This window comes from Cornus florida, unplaced genomic scaffold, assembly GCF_030987335.1.
Source record: "Cornus florida cultivar Cherokee Brave unplaced genomic scaffold, ASM3098733v1 CherokeeBrave_3.0.0_Hap2_Chr11, whole genome shotgun sequence".
In the NCBI taxonomy this organism is placed as follows: domain Eukaryota; kingdom Viridiplantae; phylum Streptophyta; class Magnoliopsida; order Cornales; family Cornaceae; genus Cornus; species Cornus florida.
The window spans coordinates 101,162,334-101,169,429 of record NW_026775581.1 but is presented as its reverse complement, the minus strand read 5'-3'; the positions used below and the strand labels follow the sequence as shown (position 1 = coordinate 101,169,429).

Sequence of the window (7,096 nt, the reverse complement as noted above, 5' to 3'; positions counted from 1 at the left end):
TGACTAGAACTTGTTCACTAATACATATCAATTTGTGGCCATTTGGAGTTACTTTAGAATCTAAGGATTTAATTACCGTATTTTAATTAAATCCTATTTTGTTGTTTTAATGACCTAATTTAGTTTTGAGTTGGTTTGTGTAATGACCATATTATGTTGTTTAACATATATAAATTAGGGATAGTTTGGATGAGATTACATTTTCGATATTAAAATGATATTGTCATAGCGTGTAACAAATCGTATATTGAAGATTCGACATTGTAAAGGTCATTGTAGACATGAAACTCTAGGATATGGTTTGTGTGGATTCAACCTTACTTGTGCATGGAAATTGATTTCTATACATTATTTGAGTTTGTATAAATTTGGTCTAACTTATTGACTTTTGTTTAAGTTTTGAACTTATTTATTTTGGAAGGCTTATATGGATAATGTACATGTTGGCTAGAGTTTGGCTCTAGTACGGCAATAAGAGTTTCCTTAGTCATATGAAGTGCACACTAGGTAGTACCTTGTGGGTCTTAATTACCCAGAATCACTTATACACACACGCACTAGGTAGTACCTTGTGGGTCGTAATTACCCAGAATAACTGTCTTGGTCTATAACTAAGTATCTTAGTCTTTCCACTATCTGATTTTACATTAAATTCCAAGTAGTTAATCATGGATTACTTGTAGCTTGTGAATTTGTGCTTACCTTGTATTTAGCTCTCATTTGGTATACTTGAAACTATATGCTTGCTTGTAACTAGATCTCACTTAGTATACTTGAATTGGCATCCTCGTTTATGTTTCTAAACTCTATCTTGGATACTTATGCCTTGTGTGTTGTTTTGTGTAATCGGATTTCATTTTAGTATACTTGTGCCATGTATACTTGTTTTACACTTACTTTACTTAGCTTAGTATACTTGTGCTTGTATACTTGATTTACGAGTTTCTCCGTATCATTAGTATACTTGAGTATGTATACGTAGATATTGCATGTCTTATTTTCGTATAGTTTAGTATACTTGAGAATGTATGCTTATATGTCGTATAATATGTTTTAACATTGTTTGACATACTTGAGCATGTCTACATATATGTCGTAGTTCATTTCAATTGCATGAGTAGTTTGAGATGATTCCTTAGTCTCACTTTTGACATAGATATTAGGTAGCATGATCCTTTGAATTGTTTCATGTTAATGTGAAAACCTTGTAAAAAGTTAGGTCAATGCATGTTCATTCCCTACGAGTAAATTGTTTACTCACCCCAAAGTTATCGGGCTGTTTTTAGGTACGGATGTCTTGGTTTGGGATACACAATATCCCTGGTCAATCATCATGACTGAATTGGAACTCCGGAAAATACTGAATTTTTTTAGGAGAAAGTTGGAAATGTTTGATGTCTTCCGTAATGTTTTTATATGGTGGCATGTTTCACTTTTGATATCCAATTCTATCCTGATTAATTTCAAAATGGTTTATTTGTCAAAATATAACTGCATTTTCTTTTTATAATTACTCAATTTAATTGGAAAATCATGCAAAGCATTTTATACTTCTATTGATGTGTGTATCTTGTTGAGCAGGTTGATCTGTTGACACTCACCTATTGCAGCTTTAGCACTTCTGAAGCAATGGGATTGTCCTTGTCTTTATACTTCTAAGGCCATTTGGCTTGAGGGAAAAAGAGACCGTCATAGTACGGTCCATCAGTTTTGATTCAACTGAGGGAGAGACATTAAGAAAAGTAAGCTTCAAGAAAAGGGATTCAAACAACAACATGTCTGATGGTTCTGATGAATTGGTTATTGAAGAAGCTTTAAGCCTCAAGAAATGGGTTCCCCAAAAGCTAAAACTCGAAACAACTGTCTTGTTCAAGAATCTAGTTTTGGATGAAGAAAAATTGGATTCAAGGAGCAAGGATGATGAATTGACTCTTAACTCGAATCCTGAAAAACATTTAACCTGAACCTTCTATTTTGTTATCTCCAAAACCAGTTAGCGAGCTCAATGCAGCTGCACTTAAAGTGCAGAAAGTTTACAAGCAGAGTTATAGCACTAGAAGAAATCTTGCAGATTGTGCTGTTGTTATAGGGGAGCTTTGGTTTGTTCTCTTATTAGTCTCGTTTTTTCTTAGTTCAGCATTTAGTCCTTAAAATGAGGCCTTTTTTTTTTTGGTTGATTACTTGTTGGAGGTGTAACACAACGGTTCTTTCAATTTTTGAAGGTGGTAGGCATTAGAATTTGAGAAACCAGAAAGTGCAGTTTCGCGTTGGGCACGAGCTAGGACTAGAGCTGCAAAGGTATTTTTGCTGCAACTCTTAATAGGCAAAGTTCATTTATCTGGGAAAAAGAGTTTGGAAATCATTCTAAATTCAATTCAAAGATGGGGGGAATTTGGTTTCTAGAAACATAAAAGTATTAATTACTTTGACAGAAAATCAGGACTTCTTTTGTTTTGAATATTGACCAAGACCAAAGTAGATTATATAACTACCTACATATTCTCTCAGTATATTTTATTTTTTATATTTTTAGTATTAATATAAGACTTGACGATTTTAGGTGGGAAAGGGCTTGTCCAAGGATGAGAAGGCTCAAAAACTAGCAGTCAGACATTGGATTGAAGCTGTAAGCAGAATGCCCATTCTATATTTTGTTATTTCTGTTCCGACACATTGTTAAGAGTCAAGACACTTCCTTTTCCCATGAATTATCAGGGCCCAACAAAAATTTATTTGACACATTGTTCATGATTTGAAAACCTAAACAAGTCACTTTATACACCGCATATTATGTTCTATTCAACTGAAAAGAAAAAGGCTGTGTTTACGCTTTTCCTATGCTTCACAGATTGATCCACTCCATTGTTATGGAATCAATCTACAAATGTACTATGATGTCTGGTTTATTAGTCAGAGCTCGCAGCCTTTCTTTTACTGGTAAATCTAATTCCTTTCATAAAATATTACAACAATTTTTTTTTAAATGAAATAATCTGCTATATTGCTGTATTAATTTACTCCTTTCACTTTGAAAATGAAGGTTGGACGTAGGAGATGGTAAAGAAGTAAATCTTGAGAAATGCCCAAGGACTGATCTGCAGCACCAATGTGTAGTATATCTTGGACCAGTATGTATCTATTGTCATATTACAGACACAATTACATTAAGATCAGTACTCTGATCACCAAAGCATCCCTATAATATGATAAGAGACATAGGAATATCAACATCCAAGTTCAGACACAAGTACAGAACAGAGTGAGATCGAAGAGAGTCAAGAGAAAACACTTATATTTTTTGCAGTTGGAGTATTTCCTTAGTTAAAATAGAGGATGTTAGATAAATAGTGTATAAAAATCTCATCATAGTTTATCACATTGTATCTTCATATATATTGTTGATTTGGTATGTATTGAAACTATTGCAGAAAGAGAGGGAAGCATATGTGGTGATTGTTGACAGTGGGAAGCTTGTATTCAAACAAAGTGGAGTTCTAGTGGACACCATTGAGAGATCAAATTGGATATTTGTCCTCAGCACATTGAGGAATTTGTACGTTGGGGAGAAGAAGAAAGGCCAGTTTCAGCACTCCAGTTTTCTAGCTGGAGGGGCTACCGTGACCTCTGGAAGATTGGTTGCTCATAATGGGGTTCTTGAGGTATAACACACATTCACACATATATACACATAGATAGACATGCATTCACTTGGACAAACTTTGATCAACATATGATTTTTTTCTCCTTTGATTTGATATACTTCAATTAATGGCATTGAGGAAGGCCAAAATTATACTTTGTGGTCTAGAATGAACATGATTTAGATGGGATAACACAAGAGTATTTGCATTATTCACACAAAGTGACTGTAGTTGATCTCTGAAACCTAATTCTCACATTTGCTAGCATGAGATTTAGTCATACTAATATGTATTAAGTGTTGAATTTTCAAATGTTTCATTTCTCATCTTTGTTCAGGCTACTTGGCCATACAGTGGTCATTATCGCCCAACAGAAGAGAATTTTATGGAGTTCATTAGCTTTCTCGAGGAGCACAATGTAAACCTGAGCCATGTCAAGGTTATTATCAAAACCCTTTTCCGAATATATAATGACATAACCAACCTGAACTCGAAATTTAGAACTCTAGCTTGTACTGTATTGTTTTTTGCAGAGATATGCAGTAGACGATGACATCCCGCCAATGAAAGCTGCCACAGTTGAAGAGCTGAAGCCGGAGTCTATAGCAGGCCTCCCACCTAACACTGAATCAGCTGATTCAAACAGGCGCGCTCAACCAGGATACCATCACTGCAACTATTAATTCTGTAAACAACATTGAAACCTTCAAGGACAACCTTAAAGCACAGGTTTGTTTGAATCCAGGAAATGCTCATCGATCAAATATTTAAATACTTCAACTGGATTATCCCAACATTGACTTCAGCTGAACCAGTTGTTCTCTTCCTCAACATCTTGTCTAGTTTTTTTATCTTCTATTTTTGGGGGCTGGGTTGTTCATTCATTGTAAGCACTTATATGGCATGGATGTGTATTCGAAATATATAAATGAAAATAATATCATATTATAGTGATGCAAAGAATATTGAATAACATCAAGAATGCTCTATCTATGAATAATCTCCCTGGTAGACTCACTATTGTTGTTCAAGGTACTGAAGAAGGATCAATATTATTTTGGCAATTAAAAAAATCCTGACTTGTAACCTTTTCCTATAAATTTCTTTGGTTTAATTTTTTATTAAAAAAACAACTTGTAACCCTATCCAATAAATCCCTCTTATCTAATTTTTACCAAAGAACCCCCTCAACTATCTAAGGAGATAAAAGAGTTGATATTTGGACCAAAATGCCCTTTTATTTAAATTTTAATTTTTTCGAATTTCAAAAATTTATATCTCACAAACCATAAATCCAAATATTGTAAATAATATATGAACGAAAAGCTTATAAAACAAGCATTCCACAAATATAAGATTTGTTTATCAAAATTTTATAACCAGAGAGAAATTGATAATCTAAAAATCTACTACAACAATCTTATTTTATTTTATTTTTTATAAAATACTAGGGTTATTTGTAAGAAAATTTTCAAAATTATTCATTTTCATATGGAGCATAACATATAAAAAAAATTAACCCCAATAGAGACCGAATATTTATTTTTATTTTTTTAAAATGGTGAGTTTATAAAAGAATGAAAAATGTTTTGACACAAAATATAATATCTCATGAAATCGATCTCTGTTGGGGCTAAAAAAATTTATATATTCAACTCCATATGTAAATGAATGATTCTAGAAATTTTCTTGCAAATATCTCGAATATTTTATTTTTTAAAAATAAAATAAGATTGTTGAAGTAGATTTTTAGATTGCCTATTTTTCTCTGGTTATAAAGGTTTATTATACAAATCTTATATTTTTGGAATCTTATATTTTTCATAAGCTTTTTGTGCATATATAATTTATAATTTTTAAATGTACATTTTGTAAGATATGAATTTTTGAAATTCGGGAGAATTAAAATTTAAATAAAACGATATTTTGATCCAAATATCAACTCTTTTACCCCCCCTTCAAATAGTTGAGGGGGGTTATTTGGTAAAAAATAGACAAGAGGGATTTATTGGAAAAAGGTTACAAGTCGAGGGCTTTGGTAAAAAATAGACAAGAAGATTTACTGGAAAAGGCTACAAGTCTAGGGGGGGTTTTCTGTACTTTGCCCTCTTATTTTGTGGAGTGCAGAAAAAGATCAATCTTTCATAAATCAAATTGGAAAAACTCAATGCACCAATTATAGGATAAATTATTAAAATTTGACTCATATTCCATGAAAATATATGTGAAACACAAAAAAATGTCATTCATGATGTTTTGTGGCTGATTTAATCAAATTTGATAAGTCTCTAAGCCTTAAAAAAAAGTTGATGATATGAGTTTCAGAGAAAGTTTAGGGACAAGGATACTCTCCATTTGCACAATAGTCTATTTCCTCCATTTTTGTGAGTGACACCCAACATTTTTCTACTGTGCATCCCAAACATAACTGACGTAGCCATTTCTGAGCCACTCATTTCAAAATGGAGGAAATGACATACTATTTCACTGGAGGTGATTTTCACCCAAGTTTAAGTTGTAACTGTTGGACACATCTGACTCACCTAGACCTACTCTATAGCCTCTCACCCAACTTTGCCGAATGATGAATTGAAAAATTAAAGTGTTACACAAGAGACCAACGTTTGCTTGCGATAAGAAGTTATATTACTCGCTTCGTCCCATGTACACACAAATTTTTTAATCTGCAAATAAGAAACAAAATTGGGAGCAAATAGATTTTTATTAATTTATAAAGATGGAATACAATCCTCTGTAATAATATTCCAAAGAAAAAGGTCCTCTGATTCGATTTCCTTTTTGGTTGGTTGGATCCAAGGGCTGCACGAGCTTGATCTTGAACACCGTGGAATTTGGATAAAGAATGGCACGTCTTTGGCTGTGCTTATTGTTGATCACCGTAGAATTTGGATGAAGAACGGCACGATTTAATGTGCTTGCTGTTCTTCGTCTTCAGAGAGGATTTGTTGAATTTGGTGAAGAACGGCACGACTTTGGATGTGCATGGTGTTCTTCACCTTCAGGTTTGCCCTCTGGATTTATGGCTCTCTGGATTTCTGATTCCCTCAATTTCTAAACCTTCTGGATTTCTGGACTCTAAATTTGTGTCCCCTCTTTCTTCCTCCAGACCTCTATTTATAGGCTTCTTGGGTTGATAGGATGATGACACGTGTCATCTCCTGATAAGGATAAAATTATAACTGGGTCGGACTGTAATGTCTGTGTCTAATATATATATGTGTGTGTGTGTGTGTGTGTGTGTGTGTGTGCGCGCATATGTGTATACATTTGTATGTGTGTGGGTAATTTAAACTAAATAAATAAAAAGTCAAAGGGTGGTGGTGGGACCCACCACCCACTCACTTTTAATGGTCTAGAGACCATTTCTTTTCCTTCATTCTCTCTCCCTGTCACTTTCTCTCTTCCTTCCTTCTTCTTCATTTTCTTTTTCACTT

The 7,096-nt window shown here is 33.6% G+C and overlaps 1 pseudogene; it reads left to right on the top strand.

The window, feature by feature from the left end:
• The first annotated feature begins 1,775 nt into the window (after positions 1-1,775).
• Positions 1,776-4,324, top strand: LOC132281695 (IQ domain-containing protein IQM5-like; annotated as a pseudogene).
• Positions 4,325-7,096: the final 2,772 nt, after the last annotated feature.